Here is an 18,171-nt window from a genome sequence, read left to right on the forward strand (position 1 = left end):
TCTAAACGGCATTTATCGTTTTGGTCTTTCGGAGCACAAATAAAATGCAGCCCAAGGCAGAACTTTAGGAAAACACAGAAAAGCAAAAGGGAAAAACATCAGCTCCAATGCCACAACTAAAGGACGTCCACTGCTGACCGTCTGGGATGTGGGCCCTGCGTGAGCTCTCAGAGAGGGGACAGGCCAACCAGCCTGAGGGCACACAGGGGGTCAGAGAGCCCAGCAGGTGAGAGCGGGGCTCCCAGCCGGTAGGCAGGGTGGGCCGGGGTCAGGGGAGAACTCCTTTCCAGGCCCCGTGTGCTGTGTGGCCCTTAGCGCCACCAGGAGCCGGGGCTTCAGAAGCAGACCAGGTCGCCTGCTGAATCTTCCCCATCATGACCCACTGAGCCTCATTCCCCTCATGGGGGAAATGAGAGTAATAATCTGACTGCCGTTACTCCCATTTTACAGATGCAGGAAATGAGGCCAGGGAGGTTACCTTACTTGACCAAGATCTCATAGCTGCAAAGTTAATCAAACTGAGACTCACTCCTCAGTTTGTGAGACCCTGGAGCTCTCTTAACCACCTGGTTATACACTGCGAGGGATGAAAAATAAGAAGGCTGCATGTGTCACTGGTCACTGCCAACTGTGGGGCTGCACCTTGAGGTGGGACACCCGACACCCACACTTGGCCCTCCAGGACTCCCTTGAGAAAAGCACGTGGGACCCTGAGCTCCCGACCAGACCCGGTCACCCAGGTCTTCCGATGCCGCTCAGACACGTGTCTTCCCAAATCAGGAAGCCACGCTCCACTGCCTTTAGGAAGCAAAACAAAAACAGCTGCTATTTTTGAAAGGGTATTTTTGTAGAACAATCTCTGGTTTCCTTCAGGAATTTCAGCCCCAAGCCCCCTGGCGATGCGGTTTCTGGAGGGGTTAATGCACATCCTATTGGGCAACCCCCAGGAAGCCGTCTCCTTCCTTCCCTCCACTTCTGAAGAGGCACACCCCTCACCCAGCAACTTCTCAAGTCCCCAGACTGTCGACTGGAGCCCCTGCCTCCTGCCGTAAGGTCTGGGGATTCAAGGACACAGAGAAGCCGGTGTCTGCCTGCAGGAGCTCACAGCCCATCGTGTGGGGAGAGGTGGGGGAGACACAGGGACAGACACCATGTCGCCTGCATGTGCTGGTGACCTGGGTGCTGGGTGCCCGCTGAGGTTTGAGGAGGTGTCTGCCCAGCCCCAGTGGCCCTCAGGCTGCTCACCGGCACCCAAAGCAGAACCGGTGGCCTCCTACCCAGAGCCTCAGAGGAAACCTCGTAGGGATCCGGGCATTCACAGGGAGCCTGAAGGGACAAGGTCAAGTTCACCAGGTGTGAATGGTCCAGGCAGGGGGGCAACAGGAGCAAAGACAGAAAACATGAAAGGGCTGGGGATTCGGAGAGCTCTGGGTAGATTAGCTTGTCTGGAGGGCAGGGGGCTCAGGGTGTGTCTGCTGGAATTGGCAGGACAACATTTGAAAATGTTCAGGGTCATCCCCCATCCCAGCCCTGAACGCCACACTCAGGGGGCCTCAGGTCCATCTTGTTCGCCGAGAGCCGTAATGCTGACTGTATGCAGGGCAGCCAGGATTTGCCCACTTTCGTAGCTTCATAATAAGGACAGCTAAACATGTCAAGGGGTTAATTTATGCGAAGCATTCTTCCAAGCTAATAAGTAGCAGAGTCCAGGTTCAAGCCCAGAGAGTCTGTCATCCGAGCCTGTACTCAGAACCCAGGATGGGCTTGTATGGGTGTTCAGGTTGTGCACTGCACGCGGGTGCCTTATCTGAGGGGGCGCCATCCGTGTTGTAGACACCGCACACAGAGTACACAGGTGGGTGTGGAGTTCTGGGCGTCCTGGCCAGTCTGTGGGGTTGGGGAGGGGGATGAGAGGCCCAGAGCCAGCCTTGTCAGTCCCATCCCAGCCACAGGTGAGGAGCAAGCTCGGACGTGAGAGGACCTGGGGAGACTGATGACGCTGCAGTGACCGCAGCATCCCTGCACTAACGGGGATGAAATGCTGATTATGTGCTGGGCATTGTGCTAAACACTGTAACTGCTTTAGCGCATTTATTCCTCAATCCTGTGAGGTGCAAACCGCTTTATCCCCACTTCACAGATGAGAAAACTGAAGCTGAGAGATCGGATTTCTTGCCTAGAGTCGCAAGGTGGTGAGGCTGAGCCACGGTTCCAGCCCAGGCAGCGTGGGTCCAGGGCGTTCCCCGCCCCCGGCCATCCTCCCTAGATGGAGGTGCTGGAGGGCAGTGGAGGAACCAAGCCTGCCTGGTGTTGATGGGACAAAGCCAGACCAGGCCTCCTTTCTTAAAGGCGCCGAGAGTTTGGCTGTATTTTCTTCCTGCCTTTCCTGCTTCAGGGACATTTGACCTTTGACCTGGAAGATTTTGCAGTTGGCAAAAGTGATGATTCATTTCTGCAAACTCCTGGTGTCCAGTGCCAGCCAGGAACACTCTTGCAAAGTGCAAGGAGTAATTCCAGGGTTTGGCTAAATCTCCCAGCCAGAATGTTCCAGAATGTATATGGGTCGAGGGCAGGTGAGGGGCAGATCTGATACAGACAACGCTGTTGACAGAGGAGACACACTCACTCAGCCCCGGGTCAGCGGAGGTGCCCGCGTACTGTGATGGTGAGAGCGCTCCCTGGCCTCCGTGAGCTTCCGTGAGCCAAGACTTGGAGGCGGGATGTGCAAGATAGGCCCAAAGAGCAGTGAAGACACGAGTGACCCACTGGGAGGTGGGCGGGCTGTTGTCAAAGCTTCTGACGGGGGTTTACAATTTCACCCTCCCTCCTTCTGGCAACTGAGAAATCTTGACTATTTTCACATCGCTTGCATCTCCTTATTTGCCACTGTTTCCAGTGCTTAAATTCTCCACCGACACACACACACACACAAATGCACTCACACACTCATACTCTGGGCTTCTGGAGCCCTGTCTGCATACATCAAGTGAAATGAGTACTTTTAATGGGAAAACCTTATTTCCTGGGGTGGGGCCTGGCCCTTGGTCCAGTAAGAGGGGAGTTTAACCACTTCCCCTAAGAGCAAGAGGCAGCAAGGAGGCAGCGCTCCCAGGCTGTCAATGAAGGCAAGTGGTGTTGAATACCTGCTGGGGGAGGGGGTGGAACGTGCCGGGCATCGGACATGCTCTGACTCTCTCCACGCTGCAGTGGGCACCTCCTTTCCCCGCGTGTCTGGGCTGCTGTCGGGGCAGTGAAGTGCTTAATGCATCACATCATGTGGCCAGGATCAGTCTTCGGAGTTAATGCCGCGAGAAGATGGGTGGCCCATGGGGTGGGGAGGGCCTCTCCCTGCCTGCATCCCCCAGACTCTGGGCCTGGTACCTGCTCCACAGAAGAGAGAAGCTGGGTGAGCACAGACTGAGGACCAGAAGACATAGCCCCGGAGGGACTCCCGGCCCGAGCCAGAGCCTCCGTGTCTGCAATGGCCGTGGGGATTCCAGCCTCACGCACATGGATGCGTATTTGGAAGAGATGCAGGACGGAATTCCTAGGAGGCTGAGCCTCTTTCCGAGGTCACTGGCTGAGTCAGATGCGGCCAGAAGCAGAGTGTCCCAGAAGTTCACAAGCCACCCTGTGTCCTTTCCTGGGCGTCGGCTCATCTCTGTGGGGCTGAGGCCATTTTGTTTGTTCTAAAGCACAGCACCAATAGCCTCATCTAGAGAGAAATGCGCGGACACAGAGAGCTCCGAAAACAGGTCAAACCCGACGCCTGCATCCACAGCACTGTCTTTTCTAGCATTTCCCTCGAAAATTAAATTAGCAGCATATGCAAATGAGCTGCGAGGATTCATTACGTTAATTTATCTAATTTTAGAGGCAAGACTGAAGCAAACAACACCTCATTCCCCAATACTTAAGGCCTCACAGAATATTGATTTCTGAGTTTTATTAGCCTTGCACGAAGGCCCTTTTATAGCCCAAAGGCACGCGATTGTCAATTTCCTCATGAATACAAATGTCCCTGCTCCCAGGCCCCAAGATGGTTCTCCAAGGTCATTTCCGGGGGTGACCCGCATGTCAGACCACCCAAAGCTCAGTCTGGGAGGGATGGGGGAGAGTGCTGGCAGGAGCTGGGCCATCCATCCCAGCAAGATCAATGGCTACAGAAGGCGAGCAGTCCTTGCGAGGACGTCTGCGGTCTGCGGTACTGAGCCGTGGAATTAAGAGTTCGTCACCTACTGAGTATCTCCACAGCCAAGGCGGCCAGCGACAGAACTGTGCTCTTGGCTGAGGGAACCCTGCTGAGCAGTGATGGCTTCTTCTTCTCCTATCTCTCAGTGGGCCAGGGTGATGTCTTCAGCATGATACAGTCCACCATTAAGAAACCCAGTTTACCCCCCATGTTACTCTGGAGCCAGCTGTGTTAGCAGACCCCGTGGAGGTGACTAAGGATGAGTTTTATCCAGCTCGTGAAAGGCGATTGTCCCCATGGCCAGCCCCTCAAGGCAGCCAGATAGACTTGGACTCTATTTCATATGCGGGACCACAAGGAGCCCTCTCTGCTCCCGAATGCCTATTTGCAGCTATTGAAGCTGGAACCCCCTGCACCCAAGGTCACAAGCCTTCAAGGTCAACACATGTAGAGCACATGGACTTTGGGGCACAAGCCGCTGCCTTGGAATCCTGGCTGATGGGCAGGACAAGTCATTAGATCTCTCAAAGATTCGAATTCTTCAACTGGAGAATACAGTGATAACACCACCTGGCAGGGCTAATTTTAGGAGTGGCAATAATGTACATGGCCCGGGGTAGGAATGAAATAGAAGTGGCTGCTTATATTACCAGAAACTCTCAGGGCCACAGAGCACGTTTCTGAAGCCGCGTGGCAAGTGTGTACTGGGACTTTTAAAGAGAAGCTCTCCGGCTGTCACTCATCCTAGTCTCTGCTGACTGTCCCGGGCTGGAATATGGTGCTGAAATGGATTCTTGTTCAGTGATCATGCACTTCCCTCAACCCCCAGCCCCCAACCAAGACCTGTGCACTTTCCTGCCCCATTTATATTGGGCTTGGCCATATGCCTTGCTTTGGCCAACGGGGTTTAGGTGGAAGTGACAGGGCTTACGGGACAGGGCTTAAGCCTCCCTCAAGGAGGGCTGCATGTCCCTCCTGTGTACCTCCACGATGAACTGCACTGTGCTGTTATCTGATCAGCTCCTTCACCGGAAGGGAGCTCCGGAGTAGGATTGCCAGATTTGTAGTCCTACAGAGATCACTGCCTGTCTTCAGAGCCAGCCCAGGGCCTGGCACGTAATAGACGCTCTTTCCCTGTTTGCTGAATGAATCAGTCAGTCAGTCAACCAACCAAATAACCAATGAATCAATGAATGAATGAAAAGAAAATGCCATGTGCCAGACACCATTCTTAGCATTTTGCATATATCGCCTGGTTAAGCAAAGGAATGGTGGCACCAAGACGACGGAGAGGGCCTACCTTTCAGGCTGGCATTGCCCTGACTAGTGAGCTTCCCCTGTGTGACCGTGTGTGGTTCCACAAGCTTTGGGCTCTTGGCCATGGCACCCACTGTTGGCCCCTCTCCTGTCCTTTCCCCCCTCATGTGTGGACATAGATGCTGACCAGTTGGCAAGTTCCTTGAGGGTGAGAACCCCAATTTATCTGTATCTGAGCCCCAAGGGTGGTCCAGATTTTCGCACAGAGTCAGTACCCATGACTGTTATGAAAAAAGCCCCTAAGGGAAAACAATCTGACTGAGGTGATTTAGACCCTGCCAAGCCCGTTCCACGCAAAGCCACAGGCCACCCATCTCTTCAGAATGTACAAACTTAAAAAGAAAAGAAGAAAAGTCTTACTATTCTTTAAAACACACTTTTGGGAAATGTCAGTATCATCTTTCACAGGATTAAAAACTAGGGAAACAGAGATTTGGCATTTGGCAAGGTTCCCCTTGGGTGCTGCTGAGGGACCACTGATCTTCAGGCATGGCTCAGCCACTGCACATCAGAGCAAGCTCAGCTTCCAGACCCAGAGCACCCATTCCCAGATGCAACTGGGGTGTCCATTTTTGGGACGTTTCCCTTTCTGTGAGTGTGAAGGAGAGACCAGTCTCTCCTACCTGCTCACCAACACTATTTCTCCCTCCTGAGCACATAGAAAGACTGCATCTCCCAGTCTCCCTTGCAGGTAGGATGAGTGCTTATAACTGGATTCTGGCCAAGGAGATGTCAGAAAAAGTGATCCATATCACTTATAGGGACGACCATAATCTCATGGGTACGGTTGTCCAAGCTCCTCTCCCCTTCCATGGAAACCCTGGAGACCACATGCTGAAAAAAGTAATGTCATAAGATGGAAGGAGCCTAGATCTTGGAGGAGCACTGCTCAACCCACATCAGACTGTGACATGAATAAGAAATAAAATTTTATTGTGTTTAGCCATGAGATTTGGGGTATGTTTGTTATAGCAGCTAGCATAATTTATCCTAACTAAAACAGTACGTCAGTATATCTCCTAGTAGGGATGCACTCAAATCCAAGTAACTGAAAAGCCAACCAAAGTGGCATAAATAAATCTAAGGTTGTTTTTCTGCATAACAAGAAGTCTGGGGATAGACAATCCAAGGGTGGATCAGCTGCTCAAACACACAGACTCTATCTTTTTGCTTGGTCGTCCTTGGTATGTTGGCTTTTGTCTTCATGCTTATCAACTCATAGTCACAAGAAGGCTGCTGCACCTCTGACATTTTATTTGCATCCCAGGCAGGAAGAAGAGAATAGAGCAAAGGGCTAAAGAGCCATGCTAGCCAAATCTGTCCCATCTACCCAACTTTTACTTACATTTCATTCACCATAACTGCATCACATGCCCACCTCTGACCAATGGTTGGCCAGTGGGAATGATATTATTAAGCCTGCTTTGGTCCAGTGTGATTCATTTCCCGGGGCTGGGGGTGGGGCTCACACTTCCTGCGAGCAGTGAATCTACGTGACTACCTGAACGAACTGCAGATCTGTCGATGGGAGGAGGAAAGGAGTGAAATGGATGTTGGGTGATCAAGAGTGGCCTCTCCGGTGGCTTGTGTCCTCCTATTCTTCCTTCCTTCTGTCACTTCCCTTTCTCCAGAAAGGGCTGCAGTTAAGAGAGACCGAAGAGACGCCTGGTTGGATCCTTTGGCCTTTAAATCCCTGGTAATAGGATAGTAGCCAACCAGACAGCAGCATAATTCACACTGAAGGGTAGAGTTTTCCAAGGCCCCAACCCTCTAGGGCATCTCCTTTCTTTTCTAGGATATCACTGATTACCTTAAACTGGCTGTCAGAAATTAGCAGAGCTATTTAAAAATTAGATTGCTCAACGCTTGAGAAGGGGCAATGAAGCGGCCTTGATCATAGGCTGCCTGCAGGAAGGTGAACTGTTGCCATACATATGGAAAGCAGGCTGGCAGTAAGTATCATGAGCCATAAATATATTCAAACCCTTTGATCTAATAATTCTACTTCTGGGAATCCTTCCTAAGGAAATAATTTGAAAATGGAAAAAGCTTTTTGCACCAAGACATTCCTGGCAGGATTACTTGTAATAATGAAAACCTAGAAACAGCCAAAATAACCAGCCATTGGAGAACAGACATTGGACTATATATATAAATTCAATATAGAATATATTCTATGAAGTGGAGGTGAAATATATGGATGGATGGATGGATGGATGGATGGATGGATGGATGATAGGGAGAGAGAAAGAGAGAGAGAAAGAGAGGGAGATTCAACTCAATGAACATATACATTCATTAAAAATGATGACGGCAAAGGGTTTATAACGGGGAAATGTGTTTTGATAAAAGACATGCGTTAAAATAATGGGTACAATATGATTATTAGTGTATGAAAAAGGTTAAAATGAAATACTCCAAAATGGAACCATGAGTGTGAAAGTACAGATGATTTTTTTTTAATTTATTCATTTATTTGTTATTTTATTTTTGGCTGCGTTGGTTATTTGTTGCTGCACGCGGGCTTTCTCTAGTTGTGGCGAGTGGGGGCTACTCTTCGTTGCAGTGTGCGGGCTTCTCATCGCAGTGGCTTCTCTTGTTGCAGAGCATGGGTTCTAGGCACGCGGGCTTCAGTAGTTGCGGCACGCAGGCTCAGTAGTTGTGGCACACGGACTTAGTTGCTTCTCAGCATGTGGGATCTTCCCGGACCAGGGCTCAAACCCATGTCCCCTGCCTTGGCAGGCGGATTCTTAACAACTGCGCCACCAGGGAAGCCCCAGCACAAAGCATTTTTGTTCCTTCTTTCTACTTATGCATTTTTAAATTTTTTTCTTTTATAAGTATGTACAGTTTTATAATAAAAAATTATTTTAGAAAAATATGAGGGTTGCTAGGTGAGCATGGAAATTGGATGGGGTTAAGGGACAGTTTGTTCAGCTGGGGCAGCGTTGGGAGAAATCCCTGCCCGGCTCTGGGCCTCCTCTCTGGTGACCACAATACTAGTTCAACCAACTTCAGGGTCCTTCTCTCCCGGCCCCTCCCCTGGGAGCCCTGACAGCGCCCCACCCGCAACCCACAAGCTCTCCAGGCTTCAACTGGATGGATTATGACTTTCTACAGGTACCTTCCGTTCTGCTCATCCTGACTCAACTTGGCTGTGCCCCAAGCTCCAAACCCGCCCTAGGGTGGTCCCCCTGCAAACAGAGACTCGCCCTTTTCTGTTGACTTTTGCTCATTCTGTTCTCAAAGGTGGTGGCCTTTGGCCAAACTTGCCCCTAAATGTTAGGACAACTTTTGAAGTCCCCTGGATACCAACTAGGGGAAAAAATCTTAGACTTTCTTTTATTTTCATTCAAATTAGATTGATAAGATTCATACATCTTTTTATTGCCGGCTGTTATTCAGTTTTAGTGTTCTGTAATATCCCAAGGTGCAAATACACCCACATACAATATATTTAACTATTTATCTATTTCTGTTGACAGGATTTGGGCTGTTTCCAAAGTGTTGATACTAGGAACAGTGCTGCTAAGAATATTCTCGTACATACCTACGAGAAGAATTGCTGGTATGTAAGGTTTATGAAGGCTCAACTTTACGAGACAGTGCCAAACTATTTTCCAAAATAGCAATAAAATTCTGAAAGGAAAAAAAAAGTCCAAAAGGATTATACAAACTCTCTGGATTAGCCTCTTAATTTTTCTGTAAATCTAAAACTGTTCTAAAAAATAAAGGCTTTTAAAAAAATTATAGAGCATAATACCCTTTTTCAAGTTAAAAATGGCTAAAATTTAAAATATTTGGGGGGTTACATTTAGATGTGATAAAATGAAAAGCAAAGGAAAAATAGACACAAGATTTCTAGAGCCTGTTCCCTTGGGAGAGGGAAGAGGGTTCCGGGGGGAGAAGAGCGTGGCAAACGGTCCTTAGTGTCCAACTTCCTTGTTGGATGATGATGAACTGGTGTTTATCAGATGAGAATAAAGGAAGGGAGGAAGCGAGGGAGGCAAGAGGAAGAGGGTCTTGGGCGGACAGAGCCGGGAGAGCATCATAAACAAGGATTATGTATAATCCAATTCCAAACACCTGTGGCCGTTAAACAGCAGGGGGGAAGGAATCTGAAAGGCACTCACACTGGCTTGAGAGAGGAACAGCTTTGTCAGGTGGGCAGCTTGGTGTGTGCTAGAAAGCCAGAGGCCCAAATGCCAGCCCCACTGACCAGGCACGCGGCGTCACCCAAGGTGAGCATCTGCTCCCTGCGCCCCGAGGGGGTCAGCAGGTCTGCACTCAGCTGCCTGCTTTAGGATCCATCAACCGCCACGTCTATGGTGAGCTCTCTCCAAAGCTCAGCATTCTCATCTGTAAAATGGGGCGAAACAGGTAAGACAGTGCATGTGAAATGCTTACTCACAGTAAGCACTCAATCAATATCTATCGTCTCTCCCTCCCCACGCCCGGGTGTGTGTGTGTGTGTGTGTGTGTGTGTGTGTGCATGTGTTTAGATTCCCAGGTCCCTGCCCTGCTATCTGTCCAGGACCCCACTCCTCCAGACCAGGATGCAGCCTGCCCTAGCCAGCTGGCTTGAGCCTGGAGCCCTGGCCCTGAGCCGCCAGTGGGGCCTGAGGCGCTGACACCGTCCCTGTCCCACATCTGCACCCACCCCCTCTCGGAACAAACCCAGCCCCTCCTTCATTCCTCTCAATTCCACAGCTCCTGAGGATATATTGCTCTGATCTCATCAGCATTTCTCAAGCCCCTTCCCCTCCCTGGCCTGGCCTTCATGGGACCCACATCACCTCTCACCCAGACCTTCATCTCTGCCTGCCACCCCTGCCTCCAGACTGACCTCTTTCTGAGTCCTGAGTCCGACCACATCACACCCCTGCTCGAATCCTGCAGGGGCTCCCATTGTCCCTCTGCAATGCAGCCCTAGTGACTCAGCTGACATTCAAGGCCTTCACCTCCCTCCGGCTCCAGTTGCATCTGGCCTCACTCTACCACGTGCACCCAGGGTTCAATCCCACCCTCTCCCCAACATGCCCCACTTCCTTACGCCACTGTGGCTTGGGAGATGCTGTTCCCCATGCAGGGAATGCCTTTCTTCCCCTGGAGAGCGCTTAGTTCCCTCCAAGACCCCAGGTGGGGACGAGGGGAGCCTTCCACCTTAGTCCCTGGGTCCCTTTAGTTCAGTGCCCCACCTTCACGTGCCCAGGAGGCCGCCCATACCAAGGGTCTCCTTCCACTGCACTGTGAGCGCCCTGTAGACAGGACGCCCCGGACCCCATCACATCCCAGTGCCACACCCAGAAAGTACTCATCAAACAAATGCACTACTTGTTCCTTTAAAGGGTAAAGATGTTTGACTTCCCACTGCAATTATATTTTCCCCTTCCTTTTTCAAAACCTTGCCTTGTCTGGGTGGAGGAAGGACAAGTGGAAAACATCTGTCTGGTGGGTTGACACGGGTAGGGATAAAGGATGGAAAGAAATCTGGTGTCTCCTGTTTACCATGGACGCTGAACTTGGAAAGGAAAAGTGCAGCCACAGCAGGACAGATGAGCGGAGACAGCGGCCCTGCTGGGGCCAGCCCAGGGCTGACCCAGCAGATGGGAACTTGGGGGGACCAGGGGTCTCCAGGCCCCCTTCCTGCTCTGGCCATGATGGGGAAGGGCTGGTCCAGACCAGCTGTTTGCTCAGATACTCTTTCTCTAAAGGACATTCATGACTTTTCCATCTTTCCAAGAGGGGATGGAAAAAGGACCTCTGTCTGTGAGCCCCTGCTGCTTCCCTGAGTACAGGAACCCAGGGGCAATGGCCCTGTTGGTGGATACTGTATGCTTAAAAGAATAATAGAAAGTTCACATAAGGATGGGGCCTGTCCTGAAATTACCTTACAAAGGGAAAGACGATCAAGAAGGAGATGAGGAGCTGAGGGGTCTGGGCCTGAACCTCAAATCACTGATGGGTGCCCATTAGCACTCGAGCTGCTAACACGGGGTATCTTATGAATGGGGTTAGGCCGGTCCTTATGAAATGCTGAGAGAGTGCAGCCAGGAAACCCCAGGGCAGCCTTGGGTCACTCCCCGATTGTGTCCTCCAAGTGCCAGCCTACGTGACCCCCCAGTACCAGCCAACAGGTGCCCCACCCTCTCCCCCGGTGTCCTCTGGCAAGCAGCTTCCTTCCCTCTCTGACCGTTTCGTGGCCTCTGGGGTGTCCCCGCCTCACAGCTCCATAGAGGGCGGGGCTGAGGAGGACTGAGCACCAAGCACCTGCAGTCAACGCCGCCGTTCCACAGGTGGGAAATCAGGGTCCTTACAAGAGGGAGGCAGGAGAGTCAGAGTCAGAAAGGAGATGTGAGGACGGAAGCAGAAGCTGGGGTGACACAGGGCAGCCCCGCTCCTTGTCTGGAGGGTAAGGGGTGCCCTTGCCCGCCCCCCGGCTCCCGAGCGCTGCTGCAAAGTTGTGGGATGAGAATTCTCTCGTCCCATCTCACCTCTGCACCTGCCCTCCTTCAAGCGGGTGTTTTGGAGAAACCAGCCACATCACAACCTAAGTCCCTTTTCCTGCCCTTGCCTCCTGGAGGACAGACTGCAAGCTCGCCGGTGTGGCCCGGGATCTGCCCTGCTACCCTCCCTGCCCCGACTCGCACCTACACAGCAACCTGGGCAGGCACCTACCTTCCTGCTACCACGCCCGTGTGAGGGCCTGTCCCGCCCCATCCTCGGGCATGCCGGACCCCTCCGCACCTTGTGCCCCCTTAGCCGCTGTGACTAGGGGTCTCCTCCTACGCCACGGCTCCCACAGGCCCCTGCATCACAGCCCTCATCCCCCCAACCCGGGGAGGTCCTGGACAGCTGACCAGCCAATGCCCACCAGGCCACGGTCTCCAGGGGGAAGAGCTGACCCGTCCCTGACTGGATCCCTGGAGCCTGAAAGCTCCAGGAACTTAGTAGGTGCTTTGAAAGTGTGGTTGAATGAATGACCAGGCAGGGGTCAGGCTCAAACATCCCCACCTGCCACCGTGCCAGAATTCCTCCCGTAAACCCGCAGACGCAAAGAGTGGTCCAGAGGCCCCAGCGGGGAGCTGTTTGAGAACCTCAGCCTCGTCCCAGAACTGCTGAGTCAGAACCGCATTTCAAGAAGATCCAGATGACTCCTGCTCACGGTCAGGGCAGAGGAGCTCTGCTGGAGGTGACGGGAGGCAGGGCTGGGACATTCAGTCAGCGGCTCAGAGAGGGGAAGCGGGCCCAAGGCCATACAGCAGAATGTTGCGCACTGGAACCAGAAACCTGGTCTTCTGGCCCCAAGTTCACTGCACCTCTAGGGGAAATGACCCCAGAGGAAGAGTAGGAGGCTGTCCCGCCCAGGCTCCTTGCCTCCTCTTCCTGCTGGGACCTTCGCTGTGCGCTCGGGGAGCTGGGACCCCCTTTGGGGGTGGGCCAGGGAGGGCCCCGCCTGCCTTCCTGGAGGGGACGGTGTGCAACTAGACCCCCTCTGCTGTTGACTGCTCTCAGGGCCAGAGGGTGGCTGGGTGCTGGAGGAGCTTCTGCCAGCAGCACAGGCTGAGCTCCAGAGAATTTCAGGCCAGCGAGACAGCAGAGCCAAGAGCCTTCCCAGGTGGACCTTCCTCCCGTCCACGGAGCCAGGGGATGTGCGCCTGAAGCTCGTTTTCAGGAAAGCCTCCTCAGCCACGGGGCTAGGACAAGAGCTTTGCAGGCCAAACCAACATCCTCGGGCTCAGCATGATGGCTTCCTTCCAGCTGGGCTGCGACTGTACCGGAAAAAACACCCCCATGTTTCCCCCTCACTCGAACACTCACGATACTCCTGACACCAGATGTGTAGGTTTTCCTCACATCAAGCAGTTCTCTGTGACCAGCTGGGGCTGCCATGATTCAATTCCAGCAGTAACCGGATTTAGTCCGGACCCCGCAGGTGAAGGGCTCTGTCCCACAAGACTGCCCCCGCTTCAGAAGCCAGTCCCAAGTCCCAGGTTGTCGCCCGTTATAGCCGGTTAGTTCTCCAGACTAACTAGCTATAAATCGGGATTCCCATGACCCCTCCTCAGGTTCAACCATCTGCTACAACTGTTCGAAGAACTCAGGGAAACACTTACACTTCCCAGTTTTTATATGATAAAGGGTACGAGAAAGGAGACAGATGAACATCCAAATGGAAGAGATGTATGAGGCAAGATATGAGGAAAGGGGCAAGGAGCTTCCACGCCTTCTGGGCACACCTGGCGCACAGCTGCCCCACGTGCTTGGCGGCCCAGAAGCTCTCCAAACCCCGACTGTCGGGAATTTGATGGAGGCTTCACCGCATAGGCATGATCGACCGTTAACTCAAACTCCCTTCCTGGAGAATGGGGGTCGGGGAGCTGCAAATCCCAAGTGTCACAGCTTGGTCTTTCTGGTGACCAGCTCCCATCCTGAAGCCATCCACCAGGAGTCACGTCGTTAGAACAAAAGACACTCCTACCGCCCAGGAAATTCTGAGGGTTTTAGGAGCTCTGTGCCAGGAACCAGAGGCGGAGACCCACGTGTATATTTTCTGTTTTAGCAAAGGAGCATCACTACCTACCCCGACAGAAACCCAGACACCACTGACCCTGGAGATGCCCACCTCCAGCCCTCCGTGTGCCAGAAGAGGCTGCGGGGACTGTCCCCACGCCCTCCAGCCTTCCCACGGGACTTCAAGGAGCTTGCTGCTCCCAGGCTGAGGGGACCACTCCACCACCTAACACTCCTGTGCCTTGACTCCCTCATCTGTAAAGTGGGGCTCATAACAGCACCGTCCTCCTAGGGAATTATGGGAGAATTAAATGAGACTTTCTTTAATGCTTTGAACGGTACCTGGTATAGTCTGCCCTCCAAAGTGCTACACCTTCCATCACTATGGCTATCCACATCATTAGTTCTCTAGTCCCCAAACTGGGATCTTCTCATCCCACGTCACACTCTCCCACGCCCGCCCTCCCTCTGGACCCTGCAGCAGGACCCAGGTCACTGTGCTACCCTGTGGGGTTGCAGCCTCTAAATCGGTCCCCAGATTACCCCCATCCCCTGGTAGCCACGCCCTGGACGGTGGGCTGGTCGTAGTGACTCACTTCCAATGACTAGAATTCACCAGAAGTGATGGGATGTCCCTTCGAGTTTAGGTTATAAAAGGGCTGCAGCTTCCATCCACTCTCTCGGGTCACTCGCCCTAGGGAAAGCCGGTTGCCACATCCTGAGCCAGCCTCGTGGGGAGGCCTGTGTAAATGATGTCCCCCAAACCCCCATCAGGGCTCGAAATGACTGCAGCCCCAGCCAACACACTGATTGATCCTTGTGAGGATTCCGGACCCACAGAAACCGGGATATAATGAATGTTTGTGAATAGATGTGGCCCTGAGTTTGGGGTACTTTGGTACACAGTAGTTATCTACAGATAAACACTATACCTCGGTGAATTCCTACTCATCGTTCAAGACCCATGGGAAATGCCACCTCCTCCATGAAGCCTACCAAAGCACTCTGTAATCACTCCACTGTCAGTTTCTACTTTAATGTCAGTTTACAGGACAAGCCTGCTCCCCTAGTGAGACTGTGAACCCCTAGAGGGTAGGGACAGGGCCTTAATCATATCTGAATTCTCTGTGCCCTGTCATTCAGCTGGTCCTCAGTCAGAGTTTATTTTTAAAAAATAATGACTTAGGCAGCAACCACCACCCAGCAGGCCTCCAACTTGCACACTTAGCCTCTGGCTCAAGGGCTTCTTGGCATGCTCTGTCCAGGATCACATGGCTAGCCGGGGCTTGGGCCCAATCCTCTGTCCTCTCTCCCAGAGGATGCGACAAAGCTTCCCAGCGTCACACCAGGGCACACCTCACCCTCCAACCAAGCCAGCACACCACTGGGTGAGAGGGCCCAGGGCCAGGCTCAGAGGGTGGGAAGAAAGGAACTCCTTTCTTCTGCTTCGTGTCTCACTTCTGACACAGTCACCTCCCAAAGACCCCGCCTGCCAACACCATCACCTTTCGGGGTTAGACTTCAACACATGAGGTTCGGGGGGGCAGGGGTAGCATATGAAATACACGTTCAGCCCATCCACCACTCCAAGGCTGGGCAGGGTCCTGAGGCTCCACTCCAGGCTGCTGGACATCCTTTAGGCTTTTCACAGCACAGCTGTCATGAGTTGCATGGTGACCCCAAAAAGACAGTTCATATTCCAGAACCCGTGATGCGACCTTATTTGGAAAAAGGGTCATTGCAGATGTAATTTAAGGATCTCAAGGTGTGATTATCCTCAATTAGGGCAGGACCTAAATCCAATGACAAGAGTCCTTATAAGAGACAGAAGAGGAAACACAGAAGGAAGGCCGTGTGGAGACACAGGCAGAGATGGATGTGATGTGGCCACAAGCCAAGGAGCGCCAGCTGCCACCAGAAGCTGGAAGAGGGGAGGGAGGCTCCGCCCCTCAGGGCATCCAGAGGGAGCCCGGTCCTGCTGACACCTAGATTTTGGACATCTGGCCTCCAGAACTGTGAGAGAGTAAACTTCTCTTTTTGTGGGGGTTTTTTAAGTTCGTGGTAATTTGTTGCAGCAGTCCTAGGACATTAATACAACAGCCTATGTAGAAAAGGATGCTATTCTTGCAGTTTGGGTTCAGAGGCACTGGGGTCAGCAGTAACCGTGGTCCTGTGGTTTCGGGGACCATGTTGCTAGCAGGTTGTCTCACATTATTAATGGTTGGTTTTCCCCGTTTGCTTAAAGTGATGGTTTGGAGGAAATGGCAACCGGGCCACACACCCGACCCCAGTCAGAGGGGACAGCTGGATCACAGGCTCTGAGGCTCTGCAGAACTTGGCCAGCAGTGTGTGTGAATGGGTGATGCAGGTGCAGAGACTGTGGGCCCCCTGGGATCCCCGGGACGGAACTCCCTGACCAGGGCCTCCTCCAGCCGCCCACAGCCTCGGCCATTTCCTGGGGTGTACGAGACCTGCAAAGTTGGGAAGCTAGGAGGAACCTCTGCCCAGACCGAGGGTGGGTTAGAGGCTGTCAAAGCTCTGAACAGAGGGTGGCCTGCAGAGATCTAGAGGCTAGGACCTGATGGGCAGGGGGCAGTTGGAGGGCAGAGACAGAAGGCAGGAAGACCACGGCTGTTCCGGACAGTAAGCATGGCGAGCGCAAGGCTGAGAGCAAGAATGACCAGGAAAGGAACCTTCTGGATGTGGGAAGAAGGAAAGCACTCCCCAACCTGGCACCTGGCAGAGACAGGGAAGCCAGCAGAAGGAACGGTCCCCATTAACCTCACGTGGATGGATGATTTCCATGTGCCATTGACTTTGCCCTAATGTGTCAACAACTGGAGTGATCTTAGGAACCCCAACTTCCTGAGAACTTGAAAACTTCTGAAATTGAGCACCTTGAAATTGCTTCATTCAGCTTCAGCTTTGAAGGGATGACTGGGGGTTTGCTTTGCCTTGTTTTTTGTTTTGTTTTTTTACAGTTGGCCTAGCATTGTTCTCTTCCATTTTAAGAGAAAAGGAGCAGAAATGTCTTGATGTGACGTGTGTATGAATCTGGACTTGGTTTACCCTGGGGTAAGCCAAGGTGGTCCCCACACGGCAGCAACGTCACCAGGCTGCAATCAGTCCTGTGGAGAAGCGTCTCCAGCAGCTTTTGAGATGCAAACTGAGCCTGGACGCTGGTGTCTTGTCAGAGCCAGCTAACCTCTATGACAGCTGAGCAAATATTCTTACAGCTCCCCGGAGGCAAAGATGCAGGCACAGCTCCAGGGATGCTGGGAACCCGCCACGATGGGCCGTTAACTTACCGGTATCATTGTCATGACTTCGCAGCTTCGGGATGATCACCGTCTCGGGTCTCCAAGGTGTGGATGTGTTTATTCTCGTCGCTCTGCTCTTCGGTGCTCCCCCACTTACGCTATTGCATTTGGTCGTCGTGGCCGTCCTCTAAGGTAAGTGTCATGGCATCACTGTCATCCTCATCGTCACCACTGTCACTGTCGTCCTCTTCGTCCTCACTCCGCAGGCCTGGGAGCCTGAGGCTGGGAGAGGCTGCGACCTTCACCAGGACGCACAGCAGGAGGTGGGGAGCCAGGACATGAACGCACTTTGGCCAGGTCCCAGCTCTGACTGGACGTACCATATTTCAAGCCCAGGGGGAAAGTCGGTAGGTCGTGAAGCCCCCAGATGACCGCCATTCACGTCCTGATGTGTGAGTTTCCTCTGGCTGAGTAGGTACTGTGTATCCCGCAGAGAAGAGTCCCTGATGGATGATGGAACTCACCTGCACAGAAACACAGGGTCAGGTTTGTCGGTCTGTCTAGCTTTTTTCTATCAGTAGTGACACTTGGAGAAAAGTTGGAATTCTGTCGACTTAAACTAACAGTGATTGTTCCAGGATGGTAGAGTTTGGGATGACGTTATGTTTTCTTTCTTGTGTTTTCTATATGATTTGAGCTCTTTAAAATTAGAATGTGTCCTTTACAAAAACAACAAAATCTTTTTTTAAAATCACCTGGCACAGTTTTGAAAAATAGTTTTCCCGAGCCCTAGTCTGTGTGATTCTGATTCTTTGGGCCTGGGGTTGGGCCAGGGCCGGGACCCAGTTAACTCATGCGGGCCTCCCACCTGGGGAGTCCCTGGTGTTT

General features: G+C 52.4%; 1 long non-coding RNA gene across 2 annotated transcripts in view; it reads right to left on the minus strand.

Annotated features, from left to right (window-relative positions):
- Window positions 1–226: 226 nt before the first annotated feature.
- LOC309635759 overlaps window positions 227–18,171 on the minus strand; it is a 150,199-nt gene continuing 132,254 nt past the window's right edge. For both annotated transcript variants that reach the window (XR_014248995.1, XR_014248996.1), the window contains one exon: window positions 227–17,807. This is a non-coding gene — a long non-coding RNA (uncharacterized lncRNA). The remainder of the gene's footprint in view (window positions 17,808–18,171) is intronic.

This window comes from Balaenoptera borealis, assembly GCF_965194805.1.
Source record: "Balaenoptera borealis genome assembly, chromosome: 10".
NCBI classification, from domain to species: Eukaryota; Metazoa; Chordata; class Mammalia; order Artiodactyla; family Balaenopteridae; genus Balaenoptera; species Balaenoptera borealis.